The sequence below is a fragment of the Passer domesticus genome, chromosome 6 (genome assembly GCF_036417665.1).
Source record: "Passer domesticus isolate bPasDom1 chromosome 6, bPasDom1.hap1, whole genome shotgun sequence".
Lineage (NCBI taxonomy): Eukaryota > Metazoa > Chordata > Aves > Passeriformes > Passeridae > Passer > Passer domesticus.
Genome location: NC_087479.1, coordinates 41,790,732 through 41,817,850, shown reverse-complemented (window position 1 = coordinate 41,817,850; position 27,119 = coordinate 41,790,732). Strand labels below are relative to the sequence as shown.

The 27,119-nt window shown below is 38.1% G+C and overlaps 1 protein-coding gene across 10 annotated transcripts in view; it reads right to left on the bottom strand.

The window, feature by feature from the left end:
• Positions 1-27,119, bottom strand: part of LRRC4C (leucine rich repeat containing 4C) — a 490,575-nt gene that overhangs the window by 447,225 nt on the left and 16,231 nt on the right. The window contains exon 1 of one of the 10 annotated variants that reach the window (XM_064424966.1): positions 12,585-12,639. The exons of the other annotated variants lie outside the window; for them this stretch is intronic. The gene's annotated coding sequence lies outside the window, so the exon portion shown is untranslated. Of the gene's footprint in view, positions 1-12,584; positions 12,640-27,119 lie in introns of those variants that run through there. 10 annotated transcript variants of the gene reach the window in all.

Sequence of the window (27,119 nt, the reverse complement as noted above, 5' to 3'; positions counted from 1 at the left end):
AAAAACATCTATCAAACCTCACACCATTAAGTTGAAATTTCTAGCACCTGAGCTTTATAAGCCTAATGTTTTAATCAAACAAATTGAACAAAACTTAGAAGGATTACTGATGTCACTTCTCAGGCTGAATCCGTCTTTCCTGAGCAGCAACTGGAGCAGAAGCTTCCTGTGAGAGAGGTACCATTTAAACATCCAGCACTAACATCTGTGAATATCATCTATAACAGCACGTTTACTCATGAGAAATTTCAACTTCAGATGTCTAGAGAAAATACAACACAGCAGAGAGGAAGCAATCCAGGAGGTTCCCAAAAGAATGCAGAAGCCAACTTTTTAACACAACTGATAAATGAGCCTACCAGGGGAGGTGCCCTGCTAGGCCTGTTGAAGGACACTGGTAATCAGAATCCCTTGGGAGTCACTCCTGAAGGGCAAAGGAGCCCAGGAAAGCTAGACATGCTTAAAAAAAAAAATTATTAAATGTTCAGAACCAGCCTGTCCCCAGGTGTAGAAAGACAAGTTGTCGGGGAAGAAGACTATCTTGGTTAAACAGAAAAACTAGGCTAGATATTAGGGGAAAAAAAAAATCCATCAGCTCTGGAAGGAAGGTCAGGTAGCTCAGTAGGAGTAGACGGATGCCAGAAGATCACTTCAAAATGCAGGTTCTGCAAGGGGTCACCCATCTCAGGTAAGTGCAGACATCTCCCATTGCATACAACTTCACAGTATCCCCAGTTAAAGAGTATAATTGGGGCCCAAGTCTGAGTGGGCGGGAAAGCTATTTCTCAGCATCTGCTGGATGTACATCATCATCCTGACACAAACACTACAAATAGATTCCACTAAGAATTTTTCTGGTTATGGTCAAGGAGCAATTTGAATTTTGTCATATTCCTACGGATATACTTGTGCTTTTCTTTCAGATAAAATACCAGGGTAATGCAAGGCAGCAGAATAAGCCCACAAGAGTTCTGACTTGATAATTGCTATTGTCTAACATGAATCTGCCAACTAAGTGATCAAGAACATTGCTAAAGAGATTCATGTAAGTTTTCATCAAAGTTGATACTTTCAATAAAGCATGTCAAATAGATGGTTGTCCTGTAAGTTAAAAGTTATGACTTCAAAGATCATCTCACCACTGGGTTCAGAGTTAAACCAAGTATGATTTAGAAAAAGCAACTACGAAGAACATGCCATCACATATGTGTCAGTGAATTTGGTGTCCCAGTACCAAGAAGATTAAAGAAATATTTTTTAAGAGCTCCAGTAGCTACTCTCCTCTGTGATCATTGCTTCTGAAGCTCTAACATCACCTTCATATAAGTAATTTATGGACTGTAATCATAAATAATTTATTAAGCATAAATACTATTTGACTTCACCTGTGTTAATCTCTGTTAATTTTTATTCTTAAAATCATATGCAGAATATATGCATCTACAACTACAATGAGCAAAAAATATTCTAAAGTCTTGAGTGGCTGTACATATTACTTGATTTTCACAATGATTAACACATTGTTTGCTCATTGACTGACATGGCACATGGGTTTCAGAAAATCATCTAATTGTGAGTCCAGAAAAAATATCTAAATATACGTAAAATTATGTCAAAAGTTGATAGGATTTACAGGCAGTTATCTTTATACATCATTCAGTGGAAAGAGTACATTTTTGTATCCTATGTAGGTGCAGTAATAAAAATATTGGGATGATCACGCACCTGTGGACAAATGATTTTATGAATGACATGCTACCTATATATCTTCGCCAAGACTTAAAATGTAAAAGTACAAGGAATTATCTTCATAGAAAAAAACAAAAATCAATAAAAAATTAATGACAGCTAACTGGGACAGGGGAACAACAGTGAAATTATTAGCACCCAAATATACACTGGAAAGTTCAAGTAATTACTTTTCACTAGCTATTGCCCACATGTTGAAGCCCAAGCAGGCATATTCTGTAATCACACATGCAGAGGGAAAATTAATTGGAAACACTAATTTGCTAAAGTACAACAGTTAACACTGAGTGTTATTTTGAACATCTCTAATTGTGCTAAACACCATCATAAATACTTCAGTCAACTAAAATATATTTTTACAATTAGCATGTGTCATATGTTATATTGTGTTCATAACCAGAAACATTTTAATGTAGGCTTATGAACTATTGGGTTATGCAAATGTGCACCAATAAACAGCAAAACTTGCTTGCTTTTTTAGTGCTTTTTGCATTTTAAAGTTGCATTTTTTCTGAACATTTTATTAGGGAATTATACACAATTTCTGGTTCTATCTTATTCCATCAGACTTCCCTTAGTATTCTGATATATTATATTCTCTCTGAATGTCCCAGTTCTGCCCAGATACAAATTTTAAAAAGGTGAAAATACCTTCTAAATAGTCAGAGGCAATTAAAAAAACCTGATAGTTATTGCAGAAAAAGTAATATTACAGGAAAGAATTAAAAAATGTTACAGGAACCCTAGAGAGAATTGCTTTCTTTCTATGGCTGTATTGTTTTGTGCTGCACATTCATGTCCTTTCCCAGTCTAGGATTTTTATTTGGTTGGCATGTATGTGCAAGTACTATTTCCATAGTACTGAAGTGCAGAGACTCGTAAAATTAATGTATAAAAGCAACAAAAATTTACTGCCATTGTTTGTCATGGATGCATTATTGGACAAAAAAATACCATATAGCACCCATGGGTATCAAGTGAAAAGTGACACCTGAAAACAAATTTTAATTTGCCTTTATAATGCTTGACAAATATCAACACATTCTAAATAAAAATTTAACAAGATCTTTCAGATTAATCTAACAATTAGCATATCCCTACTGAGATTATCACATCATTTTTGCAATACTTCTTTGGGAAAGGAATAGTCTCCCATAAGCTGAGAAAAAGAACTGGTGGAGTAGGCAGAGTCAAAGTTATCAGTTATTCTAATGAAAGCAACAGTGTTCTGGAAAGTGTAATCCATTCTAATGACTTTTTCTAAAACTGTCTAGGGCTTTTCCTCTATGTAATGTGTGCCAAGGAAAAAACAAGGAAGATTAAAACCTGTTCCTAGCTAAAGATCTACTATCCTATTTAGCGATCTTAACAGAGAAGTCCACAACATTTTTTCTGTCCCAGGACTGCACTAGTTAAATAAGCCTAGTCTAAATAATCTAAAAAATCCCAAGGATACAAGTGCATACAAGCACATGTCACAGTGCCCATAAGTGAAACAAATTCTGCCACTGGCAAAACAAAAAAACCAACAAAACACACAACACAGAAAAAACCTCCAGTATATTCACTGAAGGCATACTGCTAACACTGGAGAGAAAATAAATAAGTATTCTCACACTTGATATTCAAGAAAATGTTAACAGATTTATACTGCTGACACAGTCTATTTTCAGTCATTTCAACACCTATAATACACACAGCTGAAACTTAGTTATTCTGCACTCTGAAGACCACAGTCCTTAGCAAAAAGCAAGTACACACTCCTGTTGTGTGCTAAACTCATTGGCAAGAATTATGGAGCACATTATTTCTTAAATTCTGTTGCCTCAGTCCACTCATATGAGCCATAGTAGTTGTGTCACCAATGCTTGAAGCAGAAATGAAACCACAATTTATGCATATTTTAACATAGGAGTCTCTCTTTTCACTTTACAATCTTTTAAAGAGCCCTGCAGTTCTAAGATACCCTATTATGTTAAGTGGTTCTGTAGTTTCTTCAGTATTTTATGTACAAGGCCATCCCATTTTTTTACGTCATGGCACAAAAGAGATATAGATGAGGCAAATGATACTAGACAAAAATTTTATATTATTTCTTTCTACTGTTTTCTTCCTAGCCCTACCCCTTCTTTATTCTTTCTTCTCCAAAATGAAGAAAAAGGACAAAAAAAATCCCAAAAACAACAAACCAAAAAATACTTTACATATTCTCTGCTAAACATCAACATATATGTTTCTAGTATATTCTCAACCCCTTCTTATTCAAAAATTATTAAGTGTAATTTTTAATGATTTTAACCATAGCTGAGCACTAAGCAGATATTTTTAGTAATCCAATCACAAAGACAGCTGTGTGATTGAAAAGCAGAATTTAACTTAGGACCCATCAGTGGGTTTGAACATTTCAAACTGCCTTCCAGACTTTCTTACCTTGCACTTCACAGTACTGAATTAGCTTTATAACAACTTCATAAGCTCTTTAAAAGCCACTTCAAACTTAAAAAAAAGACTCAAATGGAACAATTTCTCCATCCTTCAAATCTAAGTCAATTCAGATGCCTTTTGTCACCCTATGTCCTTCCATCCATATTCGTCATTCAGAATATTGTAACGAAATAAGAAGAGTTTAGCTTTGCTTTCTTGAGTTTTTTTAAGTAAGTTCTTACTGAAAATGAAAGTCTCCGTTTTATCCTTTTTACTGTCTTCCAACATTCAGGATTGAGAGAAATAACTCGAAATAAGCGTCAATATATCCATGTCAGCTTGTTGGTCTAGGGGTATACGATTCTCCCATAGGGTACAAGAGGTCTCAGGTTAAAAATCCTGGATGAGCCCAACTTTAAGGCTTGTCAGCCTGACTTCAGTGCCAGGAAAAGTCACAGAGAAGATCATCTGGAGTGCAGCACAACTAGGGAAAAAGGCCCAGACAGCTGACATTGGGAAAGATAGATCCTGCATGACTGACTTGATCTCCTATGACAAGGTAACCCATTTCACCAATGAGGAAAAGGCTGTGGATATGGTCTACCTGCACTTCAGTTAAGTCTTCGAAAGCTTCCCACACCATTCTCCTGGAGAAGCTGGCTTCTCATGGTGTAGTGGTGTGTACTTTTCACAGGGTAAAACTGGCTGGAGGGCTGAGCCTAGAGCATGGTGGTGAATGACCTTAAATTCAACTGGTGGCTGATCGCAGGTGGAGCTCCCTGGGGCTTAGTACTGGGGCCAGTCCTGCTTAATATCAATGATCTGGGCAAAGGCATTGAGTGCACCTTCTGTCACAGACAACACCAACCTGGGTGGGAGTGCTGATCTGCTGAAGGGTAGGAAGGCTCTGCAAAGGGATCTGGACAGGCCAGATTGTTGGGCTGAGGCCAAGAGTATGTGGTTCAACAAGGCAGAATGCTGGGTCACAACAACTCCATGCAGTGCTACAGGCTGAGGAAGAGTGGCTGGGAAACCACTCAGAAGAAAAGGACTTGGGGGTGCTGGTCCACAATCAGCTGAGCATGAGAGAGCTTGTGGCCAGGTGGCCAAGAAGGCCAATAGCAGCCTGGACAACAATAATATGGTCAGCAGGACCAGGGCAGTGATTGTCCTGCTGTACTCAGCACTGGTGAGGCTGCACCTCAAGTGTTGTGTCCAGTTTTGGGCCCCTCATGACAAGAAGAACATTGAGGTGTTGGAGCATTTCCAGAGAAGGGCAGAAGTGATAAAGGGTCTGGAGAGCAATTCCTGTGAAAAATACATGAGGGAGCTAGGGGTGTTTAACCTGGAGAAAAGGAGATTCAGGGGAAAGCTTAGCACTTCTACAACTGCCTAGAAGGAGTACATAGCCAGATGGGGCTTGCTTTCTCCTCCCAGGTAAAATTGACAGGAGGAAAGGAAATGGCCTTGAGCTGTGCCAGGGAGATTCCAAAAGAATATTAGGAAAAATTTATTCACTGAAAAGGTTATCAAGTACCAGAACAGGCTAGCCAAGGAAGCAGCTGAGCTACCATCCCTGGAAGCATTCAAAGACAACATGTGGCTGAGGCACTCAATGACATTGTTAAGTGGTGAACACAGTGGTGGATGGACTCAATCTTTGAATTCTTTTCAAAACCTAATGATTCTATGACTTCAGCATTACATATTTCAGACACAAGATTCTGCCAGCTGCTTTTTCTTGGTTTATGGAAAACTCAATCACAACTATTCAATTAGTTCTGATCAACATACCTTCCATATGTGAGTAATTTACTTCCCCTAACAAGCCTTTGTAGAAAACATATTGTAAAAAAATTTAGTCCAAAATATAAACACCCAATTCTGCTTTCATTAGTGTATTGATTCTGATGGAAACATTATAATGGGCTTGCTAAAATATTTTTGTAATATAAAGTATACCAGTTGATTTGAATTAGGTTCAATTAATACAAAAAATGCCTTCTTTACATCCCTAAACTTTACAAAAGGTGCTGGTGGTCAACAAATGCATCAGTGCTCTCTGAACAATAAAGAGACTGTGCTTTGTTCTTCTGTTCCACAATAGAAGACTTTTAAAAACTTTACTGACCTTAAGCACACCAATTCAGTTCTACACACAAGTCACCTTTAATATTTAGAAATAAGGCACATAACAAAAAGAAAGATTAAGAGACAAAAAAAAACTCATTTAGAACTCTGAAATCTTTACTAAGGTAAGAACAGAACAGCCTGAAATTTTCTATAGCAATTTTAACCAATACTTTCTACAAATTTTTCAGCATACTGAAGGAACAGGCAGCAGTCTGATAAAACAACACCTTACCTTGATAACATCTAGTTAGGATATGTAATGCCATGAACTTGTGCTATTTTGAGGTTTGTGTAGCTTTAGCTTGATTGAAACTTCTGTTCACTTCAACTTTCCAATGCAATAAAACAAAATCGTATGGAGTGAGCCAGCATCAAACCTACCTTAAGCTCACTTAGGTCTTGATCAGAAGACAGCCGTGCAAACACATGCTCATACATACACACATAGTACTCAAGTGGGATTAAATTTACCGTATACAAAAGTAAATTTCACTGTCAGTGTCAGAAGGGAAACAGCAGAATTGAACCTCTTTATATTATTCTTGTGCTGCCTAGAAGCAGGAAAAGAAAATTTCAATATGCACTCTGACCTCCTGCAATTTCAGACAAAATTACATTTGAACAGTGTTAGATAAACTTTGGTAGGCAATTCTGATTGCTGGAAAAAGGAAAACACAAAGGTACAGCCATCTCAACAAGAGGCCACGGATGAGATTTGTGGCACAGTGTTCAGGTTTGTGTCCCTATTTTGCCTAATTGAGGCCAGCAGCTTTCATCTGTTAAATTATGTCGCAGGAATCAAATCTGGAACCTGCATCCCAAGCTCCCACAGCAATACCCTAATCCCACACGGACAGAAAAAAAAGGCACAAACATTTCATGGTTTTGCTTTCACTGTAAATTGCTGTGTCTTAGATTTTTTTGTTGGTCAACTCTATACAATACCAGCTCTCAGTTATCTACACAAAAACTTGGATTTGATTCTTTGTTAAAGTACCAACAATTAATGTATGTAGGGAGGTAACACGCTGCATATGGGGTTGAGTACAGAAAAAGGAACATGAAAGCTATAGTACATTGTAAATGAAAAAAATTACCTTTAGGCTAACAAGACATCCTTCAAGAGGAAAAACCAGATAATTTATGCCTGCAGAGGTACTGTAAGGCTCATATTTTAGCAGACAAAATTTCTCATAATAATATAGCTGAAGCCCAACAGGAAGGATCTATTAATCCTTTGTATACTCCAGTATTGTTTATTCAGCCAAAAAAAGTGGCATAAAACATTAATGTCATTTTCTCACTCAAGGTTTTTTCACTTGAATAATTGAGGAGCTCTACTGATCAGATTGAGCATTGAAAGACTGGGAGAACAGATGGCAGACATGCAGTGAATAATTTTTGCATCAAGCAAACCTTCACTGTTCAATACAATCTATGCAGAAGAACATGCTCCTTTTGAAGCATCCCACTGGGCAGGTAAGAGTGAAGGATCAGAGTCAATTAAACAAATGTGCTTTCTATTGGCATCCAGAAAGTTATGTCTACTCCACCACCAGCCGTAAAGGCTGTGCTAAGTGTGTACTGTTGAATACAAAAGGCCCATTTCCATCTCTGAACTGGGTCAGAGTAACACAGGTGAACAGCAACTGGAGGAAATGCACCACAATACACCTATCTTTGAAGTCCTCATTTCCATGTGTTGATATCCTTAGAGCTGGAAAGGTTAAAGGAGGCCACATATCCTGCTCAAAAAATAGCTAAGTCTCTATCGGCAAATTAGGGAATGATGATTTTGCTCCAGTTCTTTATACAACTGAAGGTCTGAAAAATGCTACAGGATTCATATTAACTCAGAAGTCTTGTGTTTACATCAGCTTTCCTGAGTTGTAAGAAATCATTTCAGTACTGAAGCTTAAGACTAAAATGTTTGTGCAGAATAACTATTGTTAACACTCCTCTTCCAAAAATTATCATTATGTCTTTCTCCAAAACATCATTAAGACTTCAGTGGCATTAGTACTGCCTCTTTTAGTGGAAGAATAAACATTCTGAACAAGGTTTTTCTTTGGCATGAATTGTCATCTGCTTTCATATCTGTAGCTGTTGGGGAGGAAAGGACTGAAAATCTTCTCTGTACTTGCCTCTGTTTATTGCTTTTGGAAGTGTTTAGAAAAAGCCAACCATTCACAAATAACTTATTTTGCTGAAATTAGAACAGCATTTTCATAAAACAAAACCCTTGGAGCTCTCTAACTTGATTTCCAAACTCTGTAAATGCCATGGGACCTTTCTACAAGGACACTGCTATGACACAGCCTGTGGGAAACTGTTCAGCAGTTTGAATCTAGATTTGTCTCTATCATACGATGTGAAGGTGGCTGTGAATTTTAGAAGCAAGCAAGTAAGCCATTCTTGGATTCTTTCCCATTTTTCAGCCACACTGCAGTAGGGTTATAGGAAGCAGTGCACTAACAGCACAGTCCATAATAAAGGTAACTCTAGATTTAAAAGCAACTACTGCCTGAACACCCTCTCTCTGCCACATGTTAAAGACAACCTGCTGACAGTTGTTCTAAGTATTTAACTCTGGAAAACATATTCTTGAAGTGAGAAGAAATACATATGTTGACTACAGCCCTGGATGACTAGAAAACATTTTTCTTAAATGAGGTAAAAAATTTACTTCATAATCACTCTGCTCTGTGAAGTGTCTAGCCCTTACAGTAGTGCCATGTAACTGGACGGAGTTTTTAAAAATAAACACACACACATATATACACATACACACATAAATCCTGTAAGTCCTAGCAGTTTTGCTGTTTCAAAAATAATAACCTAAATCCCTCCATAAAACCCCATATACATGTTTCTAAAATTTAAAATCAGTTAGGTCTTATTCACCATGCAACCAGAATAGAGTCTTTTTCACAAAATCTATTTTACATCAATTTTACTTTCACTTTATGGTTTTGGTTGTGAAAGAATTAAATATCATTGTACTGTTTGTGTTTCTTAAGGGAAGCAGTCTGAGATTACACCCAACCATTGAGAAATCAGCACCAGAAGAAAACAACAAGCAACCAGAGTAATTTCCTAGACATACAAATTTACTATGACAAAGCCAAGGAAACATGTTTGATTGATACTCAGATTTTTTTCTGCAAGACAAATGTCTCCACGCTATTGTTGCTCCAGTAAAACATGGGAGGAAAACAAAAACAAAAAAGTATATAACAACAACTGAGACAAAATATGCCAGACAGTGACAAATAACTGATTAATTTAAATTGGACAGCTCTGGTTGTTGTTAGAAAGTTGAAAACATTTTTGTTTTTAAACACAGAACCAGTGGCAGCATGGTCTGAATACAAGTTTTAACTAACATAGACTTCTAGGCAGTGTCAGTCAGCATTCAGGTTTCTTACACAGCCCACTTCCCTTGACCTCCAGTGTACTTATTTGATGTGCAAAAGAGGATAAAACACAGCATTGCCAAAAGGGAAATTATGGTTGCCTGAGCTCTTAACCTATTGTAAGCACTTCTCTTTCAAAGCTAAGCTATGAATACATACACCACACTTCTGCAGAACTGATAAAAGATTCCTGGTGCATCATGAAGATGAAAAATGATTCTCAGTCAAGAGGGAAATTGCCAGAGGTGTCAGAAGACTTGTTGCAGTGACGCAAACAGTGACACAGACATTAATTTCAATAATTTGACAGTGAAACAGTGCAAACCTGAGCTGCCTAATTCTTTACAATCTTCCTTTCTTCCCAATAAGATTTGGTCATTTAAGTTCTTCAAAAGCTGCATGTTTATCTTGCCCTAAACTCCTCCCCCCAGTTTTACACCCCTCCCCCCCCCCCCCCAAAAAAAAAGCACATAGATGTTTCATTTCAGCAGGGGGATTTTCATTAATTATACTAAACGGAGTGATGATCTGGAAAGGTCACACCAGCCTTTCAGCATGCCGTCTCTCCCAGCTGAGTACTTCTTGGCTACAATTGATTACCTTGTCTCTTAGGTTTGCATCATTCCATCAAGAGCAGCCTGTGTGGCATCAATAGCATTACTGATATTGTGATGAGCCACATCCCAACCTGATATGGCCTCCATCGCATGTTCAAGGTGCTAAACTCTAACAGAGGTTGAAGCCTTTAGACTGACACTCTGGAAAGGAACACACGGTACTGGGGAGACCTAGCACAATAGTGGGTATTCCTATGACTCAGTGATGTAGCATAACATAAAGAGCATCCCTCAATGAGGGCTAATTGCTCTCCTATGTTACATCCATTTAAAAAAATACAATGAAAACTAAGTTACTAAAATGTAGTAGTCAAGATGTTTTCTTGAAATTGTCCTTTGCTCATCTGCCTTACAAGAAAGGATTCCCACATGAAAGATTCACACAATGATGTGTAAAGGAAGCCACATGCATGCTTTAGCATACATGCTCACCTCTTATTCAAGAACAGTGAAACCTTTCAAACAGCTGTAGCTGTCCCAACACATTCTATGTGTTTTGTCAGATCCCCAACTACAAGAGACTGGTTCTTGTATAGGCTACTTGGATGTTATTATCTGTAACAACAGCTCCCTACCTGGTACCACACCAAAATGTCCCTGTTGTGTATCTGCCCAAAACCATAGCCCATTTGTACATGACTGTTTCCCATATCAAACATGCAGTAAACCACTGATCTTGGGGAGAAAAAGAAAGGGCTTGTGGGTGTGTGTGTATACAGGAGACAGCCGAAGGTTCAGCTCTCCCTCACTGCCAGGTTAGCAGGGGACACAGACAGATGGTCACCTTGTGCTGAGGCAGCTCGGAAAATGCTTTTGCAAGTATGAATATAGATGGGCTATGTCACTTTTAAAGTCTGAAATATTCCACTGGCACCAGTTCAACTGCCTCTTAGTTAAGAGATTTTTGTACAATAAATAAATTTGCAAAAGTGTTAGGTCAAAATAAAAAAAAAAAACACAAAAAAAAAAAAACAAAGCAACCAAACCCAGTCAGCTTCTTCTGCCCCCATTTCTCTCATCATTACAATGCACTCTTGGAACTTTCAACTTCAGGGAAATGCAAATTCTTCAACAATGAATTATGCAAGAGGAATGAAATACATGTGGGTATAGATATGACAGAAAAATCTTTTGCAGCACATACAGGGTGACAAGGTACAGAGACAGTGCTCTTCACTCTTCTGCAACTGAAGAGAGAATAGTTAAATTATACCTGTAGTGAGGTTTTATACACAGCCTTAAGCAACTCCACTTACAGCATCAACACTGCAGAAAGCGACATGTGACTTCTGAGCCCTTGGTTACAGGATGACAGAAAGCAACCTGGATACAGGGATACAAATCCCACTTAAGGTTACATTTGTCCTTTGCTGCAGACCCTACCAATCTGCTATGTCCTATTTCACACTTGATGAAACACGAGCACTTGTACCCTGCCTACTCAATACACAACATCAGTCACTAATTGCCACTGGAGTTGTTTGTTTAGACCAGGCTTTTTACCACTGGCACACACCAAATTGTAAAACTGTTCTTTGTTCTGCATAGCATAAAGTCATAAGCAGGGGGCAAGAGGCAGTGGGTATTGAAATAGCAGAATATATTTCAGAATATATTTCAAAATTATTATCAAACATCTACAGAACTGCAAAATAATTCACAAAAGCATCAGAATAAAATGAGAAGTAGCTAAGAGACCAGGTACTTCAGCTGAAAGCAGGAAAACCAGAGGAGATGCAGTACCTGGCAGCATCCCATAGTACTGCTGGCATTAGAGATTCACATCCTCAACTACATCAGGAATATTCCAGCACACACACAACCTTTCACAAGCATTTTTCGTAGAAGGTACACAGGTTGACAGTAACAAGCCAATTTTTACCATGGGTCCCACTAAAATGATAAAAATTAGCATAAAAAGAGTGCTTACAGGTTCTGGCAGAGTATAGAGGAAAACTTTGTTTTGCAGTATCAAGAACTTGGCCTGAAGGTAAAAGGAAAACAAGCAAGGCACGCAAAGTAACTTATTTACTCCTACTGTTCTTCAGTTGCAGCAGATCCCTCGGGGTAAAGACGCTGCAATACAGTTATACAAGAAAATTGGAAGGACAGAGAAGTCCTGCTGAGAACTTATTGCAAGTGTGACACAAAACAGCAGCCACACGGCTAAGGAGGTAAATACAGCATGCCAAAAGAAAAGGGGGTCAGCAAGCGGCACCGAGCAAAGCCGCCGGTTAGCGCTCACCGCGGTGCAGCTGCCGTGCCGGTCCCTTTCTTTGCCGAGGATGAAGAGGGGAAAGGAGCTGTTTGTTTCCCTGCCGTTACCACTAGGGACTCCAGAGCTCCGGCTGCCGGCAGCATCCTGGAAGCTGACAGCCGGGAGCGGGCCCGCTGCCGAGGAGCGAGTGCCGCAGCGCCCGGCAGCGCGGCCGCGGGGCAGCCGCCTCGGCGGGAGCGGCATCCCGGGGGCGGCCGGCAGCGCTCCGCTCCTGCGGGCCAGCGGAGAGGCAGGGAATCAGCGCAAAGAGGGCCACTAAGGAACCTGCTCCTTCATCTCCCGTAGCCTCTCCATGCCTTTTCGTTCAAAGAGCACCTTCTCAGAGAGCTGATTGCTAGATCACGTCAGATGATGCAGCTTTAAATGTATCTCAAATCTCTCTCTCAGAAAGGTGAACAAAGAACTATAAATAGAGAACCTGACTTCTAAAATACTTTTTTTTTTTTGCCTACATCATGTTCAACATACTAAGAACCTTTCACACACCATAATTTCTTCTGAGTCTGAACAATCTTTGCCCCCCAGCTCACCCATGAAAGCACAGAATCTTGCAGGGAGAAATCAGCTCTCTACCAGATTTGCCAGCAAATAGCACAATAGAAACACATTCTGGAAAGTCTAAGAACCATTGTAATAAAACAGCAAGTAAAAATATCAGTTAGCACATGATATGTGAAACAGGTGATTCAACAAACAAAAATAAGGATTCAGGAGAAGGGAAAGGAATACATTCAATTATATTTTTAAAAATCCAAGCAAAATATTCCATGGAAAGCACTCGTATTAACTGGGATTAGCATCAGGAAAAAAAAAAAAAAAAAAAAAACAAAAAACCACACACACACAGAGCTAGGTGATAAGAAAGAAAATTTAAAATTTTAATAGTGACATGGAAAGTACACGACAAAATGTTTCATACTACAACTGTGTACACTGTTTCCAGCCACTTTAAAACCAAGAAACCATCTCCAGACAGACAAAGAACAGTGAATACTTCATTTACAGAAAGTTGTTTAGAGTTTCCTTTTTTTTTCTGTTCCTGGGTGGTGATTTTGTGACAAAACCCCACTCACAAATCAGTGGGCAACATATGAAATTTCCATTTCTAGCCCCAAAATAAGACCACTGGACTGCATTTCTCCCACAGCCAAAGTTTCATCTCTGACTTGGTTCACCGTTTAGAGCAATGAGTTGGTGTAATTGCCTCAAAGGAAAGCTGATCAGCATGCAGTCACATGATGCAGACTTGATAAATCTTAGCAAGCAAGCGCTGCAAGCAGCTAAACACATATGGGAGATAAAACTGGACAGTGCACTTGGGGAAATAAACAAGGAGGCTGCTTAGCTCCAGATGCTTGAGCAAGGTTTCTTTTCCACAACTGACACACAATCCCCACCTTGTCCGTTCATCCTCTTGGTCACTCAGTGCTCTGAGGCTGACTCTAGCCATGGGAGACCAGTTCTTAACGTGGCCTCCCACCCAGCTGATTCCTAGGTCAACAACCCTGCCATGGTTCTTTGTGAAGCAAAGGGAGGACTTGCCTCTAGCTGAAAGAGCAAAGTAGCAAAAGCAGCAGAGCTGAATCTGAAATTCTAAGTATACAAAGACAGCTGAGAGCAGGCTTATCCACAGAATTCTTTGATTCACTTCCCCCTCTCAAGCAACTTCTTTAGTTGTTTTCCTCTGATAATGACAGTACCATCTGTTCTTAACATTTATCTGGTATCCCTACCTTTTGGGTATGGAAACATCCCTGCTCACATAAAGCATTATCAAATCAATTATGTTCTGTTTATGAAAACATACTCAGTTGCTGGAGGGAAGATCACATAGTTATAAGTAAAGTGGCTCCAGACACCAAGCCACAAGATACTAGGAAGAAACAAAATCCTACATGCTTCATCACATGACTATCCTCAGCAGCTGTCTCTACTCAACCAGGTTCCAGAATAAAGGCCGGCAATTTCCGTAAAACCAGTCCCAAGACCAAACCCACAGGTTTCCTAGCAATAGTCTGGCAGAACCTACAAAGTGCACTGGATCTGGGAATGTTAATCTCCAGCAGAATTTGCCATGCTCTACTTGAAACACTGTAATCTGTGAAGCACATGCTGATGGGAATAAGGAAAAGTATATTGGTGTACAGATGAGGGCCCTGACTGCATAATAATTATTGAAACTTTACAGCCAACTTCTCAGTGACAGCTCACTAGCTTCATGTAAAGGACAAATGTGCCTAGGGAGATTGCATAGTCTTCATCATTGGAGGTCTTTAAAAAGAAATTAGACATCTGCCAAAAATTATACAAGGACAGCTGATCATTCTGTAGACAGACACCACTGACATCCTTTCAAACTCACACCTAAAGATTATCCTTCAATCTATCCTAATTAGTAGCCTCCCAGTGGGTTGGTCTCTCTCTTCATAAGCTACATTTCACCAGACATCATTCCCAAAATGAATGTAACACCTAATAGTATGAGACATCACAAAAAATTTAAGTAGACAAAAATCCTAAAAAGCACACCCAGGAGCTTTTTATATTTAAGGTTTATTAATCACCCTAACAATGCTAATCAGGGTCAGTTTGGACAACTTCATCAAAAGAAGCTGTAAAGTGGGGACTAAGTCTCACAGGAAGTTAGCAAACCTACAGAAAGGTGAATGATCTTCTCTATAATTATTTATCGCCACCTCAGGACTTAAAAGAAAAACATCTGGCTAGCTAAAATTCAGCCCAGGGTGACAGGGGCTACAATTTCCCAGCAATGTCAGTGAGCAGTCAGAGTCTCATGATCATCAGCAATGTTTTGTCCCGAGCTACAGATATATAAAGTGGGGAGTGAGAAGGTGTAAAGTTAAAATATTTTAACTGAATCTAAACAACACCAGAGTGAACAAAGGCCTGAATTTTTAAAACTCAATGCTGATTCATGTGCCCAAATAAGTGTCAGATTACGAAAAGTCAACAACTACACATGCAAGTCTTCTAGAACAAATGGGGCTATTATTGCCACAATAAGAATTAGTAACCACACAGAACTTTTGAAAGTGAATTCTGCTTGCTTGTGCAAAAGGAACACACAAGATACAAGAAAATCCATTTTGAGATCTTTTGATAACTGCTCTCAAGTCTAAAAGGCTCAAATATGTCACATGGTCTCAAGCTCAGTACAGCTGGTCTGAGCATATGTCAGTTAACTAGGAATAATAATCAGCTAAACATTATTTCATAATTCTTTGTGATGATTTATATAAATGCCCAAACAGCAAATTACACAGTTTTTGATGCCTGGAAATTAATGTATTGAAATTCACTCCCTATCACCTTCCTCCAAACCATAAGAGAAATCTATATAGATATTTCTTTCTACATCCAACTAGCAGGATGACCAATACAACGAGATTTCCACAAACACAATGTTATCTCAAAAATTTTAGGAAAAGAGCTTCCCATTTGCCATACCTATTTAGCTACATTGTGATTTCTAGTTTCCTGTATCATAAACATGAAATACATAGGTAAGATATTGTCTTGTTCTGCCAGGTACATTCAACAGAGTCAGTTGGCAAAACACATGCTTTCCTTTTCTAACATATGGCCCAATTGCCATTTAGGCTACTATGCAGCAATCTTTTTATCAATTAGCACAAATAGTCACTAGAGCCGGGGCTCAAGTACTTATCTGATTACATATCTGCCCAGAGCAGTCTGCATAATAAAGCACAATATACCCAATGTAAGACAGGAATCTCTTGCTTATTACAAATCCCATACTTGGCTATCTAAGAAACATTAGAAGACACATGCCAATTGTGTTAAGTCCAAGTAAGCTGCTTTGTTTCATTTTTTCTGCAGTGCTTTGTTTCATTTTTCTTTGCAGAACAACCATCACTAGCAACTTGTGTGATAAAAGAGGTTCCAGTTAAAAACTAAAGGACAGTAAGATTCACAAATATAGCTTGTGGGTTGTGTTGCTTGTATTGCAAATACTGCACATTTGTAACTCCATAAGTCATTTTGTTTTCCCAAGTTTCCTGGAATTTCTTACTTGTAAGCAGCTTCCAACACCTTCAGTAAGGTGATCTGTGCTGCCTCACCTTGATTTCAGAGCCACACCTGTGCTGTCTTGTCTTACCAGAGAAGAAAAGCTTTATATATTTTGGATCAATGACAGTCAAGGTTTTTTCCGACTTTAATGATTCATTTTTAGTTAACGACTTCCCACAGGTTGTATGGAACTACAAAGCCAAGTCTGAAAGTCCCAGACAGAACTTCAGCAAAACAGTCATATCTCTACCACAAAGGCCATATCTCCATCTCTTGTTTATCATTATGAACCCAAACACTCAAAAATTGTACAATAAGCTGTTATTTACTTCCCCTCAACCAAGCAACCTACAGATAGCCTCTGACGCATTTAATTAGTCAATATCCATAAGCACTTTGATAAAAAGCAACATAATGTGACAAGTACTACTACTGAGTAACCAGCAGCTCAGAAACATTTTGTCGAAGTGCAGCAATAAGCTTGTCCTTTTAAACCTGCTCATAATAATTATAGCTGTTAACAACAGATATTGTTCAGCTGAATGAACATTGTGAGACTTCAGCAAACAGCTCTCATCAATCTGACATTCTTACAAACATCCCTTGCTAAATGTCAAGTGAGATTTCCAGAGGGAAAGAAAAGTGTCTTTCTTCCTAGAAAAGGACAAAGTTTACACAGATAAGAGTAGAAAGTGAGACAGAAGTGGAAACAAATAACTGTTTTCAAAAGAGCTCTAAAATTACTGACAACTATACAAACTATTATTAAAGTTCTGGTTCTAAGCAGGAGAAAGAATCAGTTACATTGCAGAAAACTGCTTCTTTTGGACATTGGTATTACTTTTCCTAGCTAAAGAAGAAACCAAGAAAACAGTGATTATTTTTTTTTTTTTTTTTTACTTCACACTTCTGTTCTATTCCTTTGAAGAGTTATTTGGAAGTAGCTTGCCTTGTGTTAAACTGTTCATTCATTCTTTAATATCCTAATCCAAAAGATCTATACATTAACTTGTTGCACAGAATAAACCATGGTATATTTCATTATAATTTCATGGCATTTGCACAAATTCAATACACAGGTGGATTTTTCTGAAGGAAAATTTATAACTTGTTCACTGGAATACCCAATGCTGCCCTGGACTTCCACCAACAGAGTACCCCAATATGTTGACCCATATGAAAACAAAATGAATGAGTAAGCATAAGCTAAGCAGCAAGATGCTCTTTAAGTGCTACCCCAACACAAACACATCACAATTGCCAATATTTTCAGCATAATTTCCTGTTTGTTTTTTTTTTAATTCAAAAGGATGCTGAAATTTTTTAAATGGTCATAAAGTGCTTTAAAGGGATAAATCTGTAGCATGCCTTACTGTGAGCACCTCACTTCCCCATGTGTATATTAGAATAATTTCCATCATGTGAATGTAGCTTATTATCAGTAATATATGTATAATACTCTATGTGTGTTTGATTTGTGCCATAGCCTTTCAGATATACACCTAAAGTCCTAGCATCAGCTGCCATTTAACAAAATGCCACAAGGAGTAACATTTTCAAAAAAGCAAAGACTGGTGGTTCTCAAAAAAATTTTGATAGTTGAAAGAAACACAGAAAAAGAATAGTTCTACTTCCACAATGCTTTTCAAAATACACCTGAAAGACTTAAAGAAATGTTCTCTCTCCATGCTCACAAAACTCTACAAACATTTCCATTTAAGGAATGCAGTTTTGTTTTTTTTAATGGGGAGAAAAAAGTACACCACTTTGTTTCCAGGTTGAACCTAAAATTATTCATGCTTACACACTTAGAATAAGTAGAATTGCAAGACTGTTTCCCCACTGATGGATTCATAAGTATTAATGACTTATGAAATCACTTCGTCCATCTGCAAATCAAGCCACCGAATTTCCTACTGCAAATTCTACATGGCAAGCAAGAATAAGGTATTGTACTTCAAGAGCCAGGTGGATTAAGAGAAAATTTGAAATAACAGTTACTTGAATTCAGCCAGACTCTGTTATACTGGTAGTGAGGTTCATTATAGATATGTGATCACTTACCAAGTCATTAGAGTCTGGACATGGCTAGTTTTCTGACAGCCATAGGTTTAATTTTTATAGTCAAAACTTCTATTTGGGCCAGTTTTAAACTGCCATAATTAAAGGTAAATTCAGTATTTTGCAGCTTTGGACTCTGCACAAGTTTTAGTCCTTGGCCATAGCACTTTGTTGAAAAGATTTGATCTAGGGTAGAACTTAGAATTTCAGATCTTCCCAGTTTAAGACCTTGTGACTTAAAAACTACCTTAAAAGCTGACTCAGGCAAAAATAATGTGATTATGCACACCTAAATCTACACGAATCATGAAAGAAAGACTTCTGAACACTATACATGTGTCCGAATGGGATTTTACTCTGATTCCTAAAGATGACTCTAACCCTACCCGCTCCTCTAGAGCATAAGCAACCACAGATTTTCCCTCCTTCAACAGAAAATAGTAATTTTTCATTTAGGAGCTAAACAAGTACTTTATAAACCCAAAGTACTGTAACTTACTTTCTGACACTCAACACTAACCAAATCCAACCTGGATAAAGAACCCTGTGCCAAAGAAATAAAAAATTAAAAGCATAATAGGGAGGGGTATGGAGCATTTGTGTTCTTCCATCTAGGAAAGAAATGGGTTAAAATTTTCATTGCTCCCAGGTGCAAACTGCCATTATTCATTATAGTTACAAGATTGTTTTAGTCTCCTTCTTCAGCAACCTCTGCATCCCTGACAGAGCTGAATGACTAGTGGTCGCATTAGCCAATCCAGTTACATGCAAAAAACCTCAAGAGGATCGGGGGAGTGATCAAAAGTAATACACCACAAACAAAAGTTGTTAATTTCTTTCTCTGAATATTAAAGCCTTCTTTTTTAAACTGATCAGTGTCTGAAGTAAGCTAAGGTTGTTGTTCTCTTGCTCAATTCCTTCCATACTCAATGAACAGATTCAGCAAAGGCACTGTCATGTCATCAACATCTCTTCTTAACACAGTACATAAAGCCTGAGCCTTAGCTAGCTTTTCAGATCAAAGAGGGTAACAAATAAATTATATACCTGCATCAGAGAAGGTACCGTAATGACATAAAGGAGGGGGGAGATTGGGAGAGGTAATAAGGTCATTTCACCCATTTTTTTATTGGATTTACATGCTTGCAATAAGCATATTAAGCCACAACAAAACCCGAAGCTAAGGAATTAATGAGCTGTTAGTACCGCCCCCGCTTGCTCGCTTAGCGGCACGATGCTTTACCGCGGTCCGCCCGGCTGCTTCCCCACTCTCCGCTCTTCCCCTCCCCGGTGCAATTCGGCAGGAAAAGCAGCTGGAGCGGAGCTCCACGAGCCCTGCTGGTGACTGCTTCCAAGGCTTCTGCTGCACCACCATACACTGAATTTAGAAGAGGCTCTTCTTTAAGAGCTATGCTTTAAGCGCCTCCAGATCACTAAGAAAACAAACCAATTTTAAACCGCTTTCAATCGTGATAAAACTCAGTAAGGAATCCGGGGGGGGGGGGGGGGGGGGGAGAAAAAAAAGAAAAAATAAAAAAAAAACATCAGCAAAGAGAAGAGATTAAAATATTTAAAGTAGAGATACAGCTCACTTAAATGGCTTTAAATGCTGGGCTCCAGTCTTTCTAAAGACTTACAGAGGAAGTTCAATGGAAGTACTAAGGGAGAGGAGGCAAATATTTGCAGTCAGTGAGACACACAACTAAAGTTTGGAGAAAAGGCAGGGCACACACCAGCTGAAACTTAATCCTTCCATAGTCTAAAACAAAACCAAAAAAATCTAAATATTTTCAGATAGCTGTTCACCTCACAAGTACAAGTTTTAGTGTTTTGAACAGAAAATCAGCTTCTGTTGTAACATAAGTGATTATGGCAGAAGCACTTGAAACTTCTGAAATAATAGATGAGTGCATATGTTCACATGCACGCTATTTCTAACTGTATATATGAGAACAGGAATGGATTTCTTAATAAATACTGTGTTACTCTGTGAATAAAGTCTGAAAATGCTTGTGCAATGCAGTGTTAAGAGAACAAGGCAGCAGAGACAAGAGGAGTTTTTGAAGCATTTATGAAGATCTGAAATCAAAAGGCAAAGTCAGTTCAAGTTATTTCATAAAAGAAACTAGCCCAAAGTATTTTGATACAGGCACAACCTCATTCTGACAGTGACAGAACATCATACAACTAAAGTGTTACTAACAGTATTATTTAAATAATAGTTGTATTTATGCATAGGGTGGTAGGGACTATCTTGAAGGACTCAGTGCTTTTTCTTATTCAGGTTGGGAATTTTAAATTATTTTTAAGCTTTCTCAGGGAAAATACACATACATAGTAATGAACGTAAACATATTGTTTAAATTTTGTCTTGTCATATGCAAGGAAATTTAAACTCCACATAGTTTCATCATCTCTTGTGAATTTGCAATTCTTAATGCATTAATTTCCAAAATCAGAACTCAAAGCCACCATCTTTTTGAACCACTTTAAACAAATCTGTGCTACAACAGATGTAAATGGGTAAAATGTTACAGTGTTATTCTGTGCTTCAGCTGTAAATAAGAGCCTAAATTTAAACACATTTGCCCTGTAAAGGAATATGTACTAAGGTGGGAGATAGTGAAAACTTGCTTTTTAATAACAATTTTCTATTTTTGGATCCTCAAATAATATTCAATAGAAAATAACACTCCAAACATTAGATGCTATGGGCTAATTCAACAGGAATATGCTGTATTAATGTTTTATTATAGTCCATAAATTTAAGAGTAATCACCAGAGTCATATTACTTTTTGATGGAAGCCTACAATCTTCATATTCATTAAACACCATACAGATCATCTTCAGGAGGCAGAGATTCCTCTAAATTTGTGACTATGATGTTCAAGGCAACATAACCTTAACTTTGTTAAAATTCTTGCTACAGGATTTATTGTACCAAACACTGAAATCAGAGCCTTTGCTGGGAGCAGCTGGCTGGACTACTATCAGAACCCTAAGCCCTGGAGCTGCTACATGGTCCAGCTATTCTGAGTTCTGCTAGCCAGTGTCCTCAGAGCAGTATCTGTCCTCAAGTTTCCCTGTGCAGCTACAAAGCAATTAAAGCAGCTCGGCACTTGTATGGGTTTTGTAATATTCATCTCTATTATTCAAACTGATCTTACAGTCCTACTTTGTTGTTTCTACTCGGGGAAAACAGAATCAACCCTGCAATTCCAGAGCAGGATTTGTAACATGATGTATTAGCATAAGCTGCTGTACAAACTGTGGCTGGATTTCACACCCAGTGTGAACAGGGGACTATGCAAAACAATGGAAAGCAAGACACAGCCTCCAATACAGCAAGTCAGAACTTCACGGTTGATTTAGTGACTTTTAGTGACTCAACTATTGCTTAATCCTTCTCAAATTATTCTTGAGACAGTGTGAAGGGAATGAGTCAGATGTTGCTTGCATATTTCATCTCCATCCTTACCAGCAAAGGGCATGCAAAGCAAGCAAAGTACAAGACTGAAATGACGATGACAATATTTACAAACAAAGCCAAAACAACATTGCTAATGACACAAAAGCTGCCCACTATCCTGACATGGTGACCCACTTTTATTGCCCTCATCCAATGTGAATAGCAGTTGCATCAGTCCTAGAGATGTCTTGTTACAGGTAGTTCTGATTCAGGTGTCCCCAACATTATCCATTTCTCCATGTGGCCTGCACTACTGCAATGAAGTTTTAAAACTACTTAGCCAATGAAGGTAATGCAAAAGGCAGCAGCAAGGCAACAACGATGTACTGATCCTCACTTCTGCCTGGGGATGAGCAGCTTAAGAGAAAAATTTTAGGCACTAAAGGTCACAGGTAGCAAAAGACCAAATATCGGAACCACAATCTTGACCCTTACAACAATGCATTGCTTGGACATCCTGTTTTGTTATAGTTCTGCCAGTTTAAATAATTTGATCTCTAAAGCAAAGTATTGCTTTACCTTACAAAACTATTTCATTTTATCAGCTATTCAACAATAAATTAAAAAAGATTACTGCTTGCTGAGTGACTGCAAGTAGAAATTGAAAGCCCAAGCAAGTAAAAGCGTTTCCTTATTTGATGAAACTTGGGGCATCATATGTATAATGAAATGCCATTAAAGATATTTGTTACTGTAATGCAGAGAAAGCAAGTTAATCAGAAATACCATCAGAAGGACACAAGGTGGTGGCAGGGAAGCTTCTCATTTTTGTCCTGAGGGGTAGTAACCATGCACTGGGGAGCAATTTGCCAGCATAATGCAATCACTCAATAACAGTTTTAGTAGTCTATACAGTACATAAATCTGTACACTCTTTACCCTACAGGAAAACTGGTCACAGAGAAAGGAAAAACAAGTAAGACAGATCACAAAGTGGCTACATACGCCTGTAGTAGATCAAATAAGACTTTTCCCTAGACTTTTTTTTATATCTACGTGAACTCTCTTAATTTTAACAGACACAAAAAAAAGCCTGCTCCCTCTAAAAGGGCCAGAGAACTACTCCAGATTTAAAGGCAGTGCATATTTCCAGTACTATTGGGGATTATCATGTCTAATGGATAGGGCAATGAGACAATTGAGGTGTATTTTTTTCTTTTGTCTACCAAAACAACAGAATCTAACAGACTTCCAATCTGGGACAAAAGCAAGGACAAAACACATTAGTTTCATCTCATATATCATCCACACCAACTCCTTCTCAATGATAACATCAAATCATAAAATGGAGATTCTAGAGAACTGAAAATAACCCCAACAGCTCAAGTAGCAGCCTTTAAGATGGGATGTTAAAAGAAAACCAAGCAACCACAGTATTACACTAGCAGTGTTGCTCAAAACATTTTTAGTGTAGGAGCATATTCATGACTTGTTTCAGAAAAGAAAACAAAACACTTCTTTTCCTTTGTAAAATTAAAAATTCAAAGAGTATTATACTAACAAAAGGCAATTTCCAGTCCCATTACTAACAATGGTAAAAAGCCATGTAACCTTAAATTCTTAATGTTTCCTAGTGTCTGTGTATTTATTCTACTAAAATCAAGTGGAACATCAGGGCCTTGTGTAGAAGACATGCTCTTCTTGCTCCAGTGACCTTTTCTCCACTGCTTCTTGTAGTGCTTACTACTAGGCATAAATAATTAAACAGGTCTCAGCCTGAAGTGACTTCAGAAACGCACCTACACATGAAAAGTACTATTTAGACAATAATTTGTAGAACAACTGAGGTCAAATGTCTATTCTCATAAACTGATATCCTTATTGGAAGTACCTAGTCATTTTGTTGCCTGAGGGCCTGGAAAAGGTCATGCAAGGAGCCTTCTAGTACACCAATTACAGTTAAACAACATGGGGAGAAGGATAACCACCAGCAACATTCAGAAGTAAAAGATTTTAACTGTTAAAAGCTCAAGCGTGGTTTCTACTTAAAAGAAAGCACTCTCATGGTATAATGGGCATTAAACTAGGACAAAATAATCTTAGGAAATAATGACTCATGTTACATTAAGAAATGAATTGTATTTTTCTAAATAATCATAGATTTAGAAAGCACACCTTTCTAAAAGTCATGACTTTTCTCCTCCCTCAATAATAACAAAATTCATTTCTACCAGCAAAGTTAACATTTATGATGTTGTGAATATCAGAGCAGTAACTTTATCCATCTCTACCTCTTATATCCTCAAAGCCATGACTTTATAGGCTGCCCTTCCACATTCTCCTACAGTTTCCCTTCCCATATCCAAAATCATAAAGAAAATTATCGTTTTGGGGACGCTGGTTTCCAGCTGATACCAACATGAACATTTCAAGTTGGCTCATTCCCAGACAAAGAAGTAGGTTTATGTCACAGAGAAATAAGAGATGAGGAAGTTACTCTTCTCCACTGCCAGACCTCAGAATCATCCATGACATTCCAGATGGAAAAGTCATGGAAATGTTCATGATTCAAAGCAAAGCTTTGATTTCAAATGGGAAAATATACAATATAAAAATAAGGTTTTTCGGCAGATTCCTCGTTTTCTCCTATCTTTCTACATTCTGTAAATATGTCTAGTAGAACATATAAATCACATAATATCATATAAAAAATACAATGTTCAATGAGACAGGTGTGGAACTTCCCTTTCCATCTAAATTAAAAGATAGATTGTGCATCTCCGCCTACTTCAGCAAAAGAATATAATAAGAAGAATTAAGGCAGATTAAGAGACTCTTTTAGGCAGCTTAAGACCCTTAGGCACAAACTCCCAAGCCAAGTATTTATAATACAAGAAGTCTCCTAGTTACCTCTCTCAACTGTCACTGTTGTCAGTATTGAATAAAGCTGCTTAAACTATAAAGCTGATTGTCAAGGGAATCCCGGTCTGAAGGGATCTTTTGTGGTCTGAAAGGGTTGTGACTTCTGTAAAAGGAGGGCATCGGGTTACCACAGCAAGCCTTGAATATCAATGACAAAGGAGAAAAAGGAAAGTTTACAAGTCATGCTACACTCTCTCTCCCTTACCAATCATCTAAATCACATGGTAGTTGCAAGAGAGGAAAGAGCCAAGGAGAACCAGGGCAATCCTTGCTCTCCAGTAAAGGGCATGGACACTGCCCTGCAAGTCACGGGAAAACAAGAAATCCCTCTGGGCAATGCTACCATACACAGCCCACTTCACTGCGAGCACCCCCTGCAAATTTCAGAGGCAAAAAAAACAGGTGGAACAGGTGTTATATGAAACATGAAGAGCAGAAAGAAAAATGTTTACTTCCTGATGACACAAGTTGCATATATCCAGCCATACATTAATTCAACCACATTCCTCTGCATGTTCTAGAGCTGAAAACAAATCTATTGATAATTTTTTAGTTTCTGAAGAGGGTCAAAGTTTTCAACATTTCTGGCATGTATTTTTCATGGAAGACCTGTCTAATTACATAAAACCCGCCACTATTAAACATTGAGGTCTAGCTCATAACCTCCAGAAATCACAACATTTTCTTTTCCAGTAATGAAAATACCTACCCATTCAGTTCTATTACATGATAGCAAATTTTCAATGTATTGGTCACTTGACTTGAACCTATTTCCAAATACTTGGGCTCTTGCATACCTACTTAACAAATTACCTCCTCTGCTTGCCTGAGTTTGCTTCAGGTTTCTAATTCAACTGACCTTAACTGTTTTTAGTTAATGAGAGGAATGGTTGTATATCTGAACAGATAAAGAACACAACTTTAATATTTTCAACCCAATTACAATACAATAACTGAAGAGTCTTTGGTGGGGTAGTACTTTCACGACTTTCTGTTCTGGCTTGAGTTTTATTTTTACTTAAATATATATTGCATTATTTAAGGAACTGTAGCTCAAATTTCCTAGATAAATCCAAGCCTTAAGATTTCAAAGATTTTTTCAAGAGAGCTCCAAGTCCCTTATGGAGTTTTCATAATGCCTCTCCTGTTATTAGCCTTATTGAAAATAAAAATGGAGACTCGAGACCTAACTTATTTCCATAGCATACACTTGAAAAATTTAAAAGAACACTCTACAACCATTTCTTCCCAGCCAAACTGCCAAAATACACTTCACATGCAAAATGAAAATTTTCTTCCACATGCAGTCTGAACAATGCAACCCCTATTTCTATTATTGCAAAAATAGGAAACTACTTTTGCCTTTGAGGTAATCTGAGTTCATCTTATTCCACCCTTTTCTCTCCAGTTTTTTCCTACTGAAATTTCTGTCTTCTGAAGGCAGCTACGCTTGCAGGTTTTAAGTAGGGAGATCATTTAGTTTCAAAGCTCATAATTTTCTTCCTGAAATAATCAAGGGTATAGTGAAGATTTATAGGTTTACATGAAATGCACCCCTATCATGAGGGACTCCAGAGAAAATGAAAAATAGGTTGAAATTAATGCAGCCCCAACATGACAGCCTCTGTAGAAAGGACCTTTCCCTCAGAACATTCACCTTGGCTTTGTCCCTTCAACTAGTAACTACTAATGATGCTTTCAAGAATGTTTAACTGATGAACAGTAAGTGGAGAGGGGGAAATCACACAGACGAAGAGGTGATATCCCTAGATTTACATAATCATACCTAAATTATGTCTTCCATGTATTTAATAAGATAGTAATGCACCACAGCCACTATAGAAACATTGCTGTTCTTTCTCATTTGCCAATTTATTGCTGGGACACCAGAAAAGACAGTAAAGTTTACACCCTGGTAGACAAATTTCAAAAAGCAGCAGTCAAAAAACATGCCCACTCCTTGCTGGTCCCATGCTGCATTTTCTCCTACAACTAAACAAGAGTAAGGAGAGGGCCTCTACTGCTCCCACAGGAAGTTAAAAGAAATTAAGCAAAC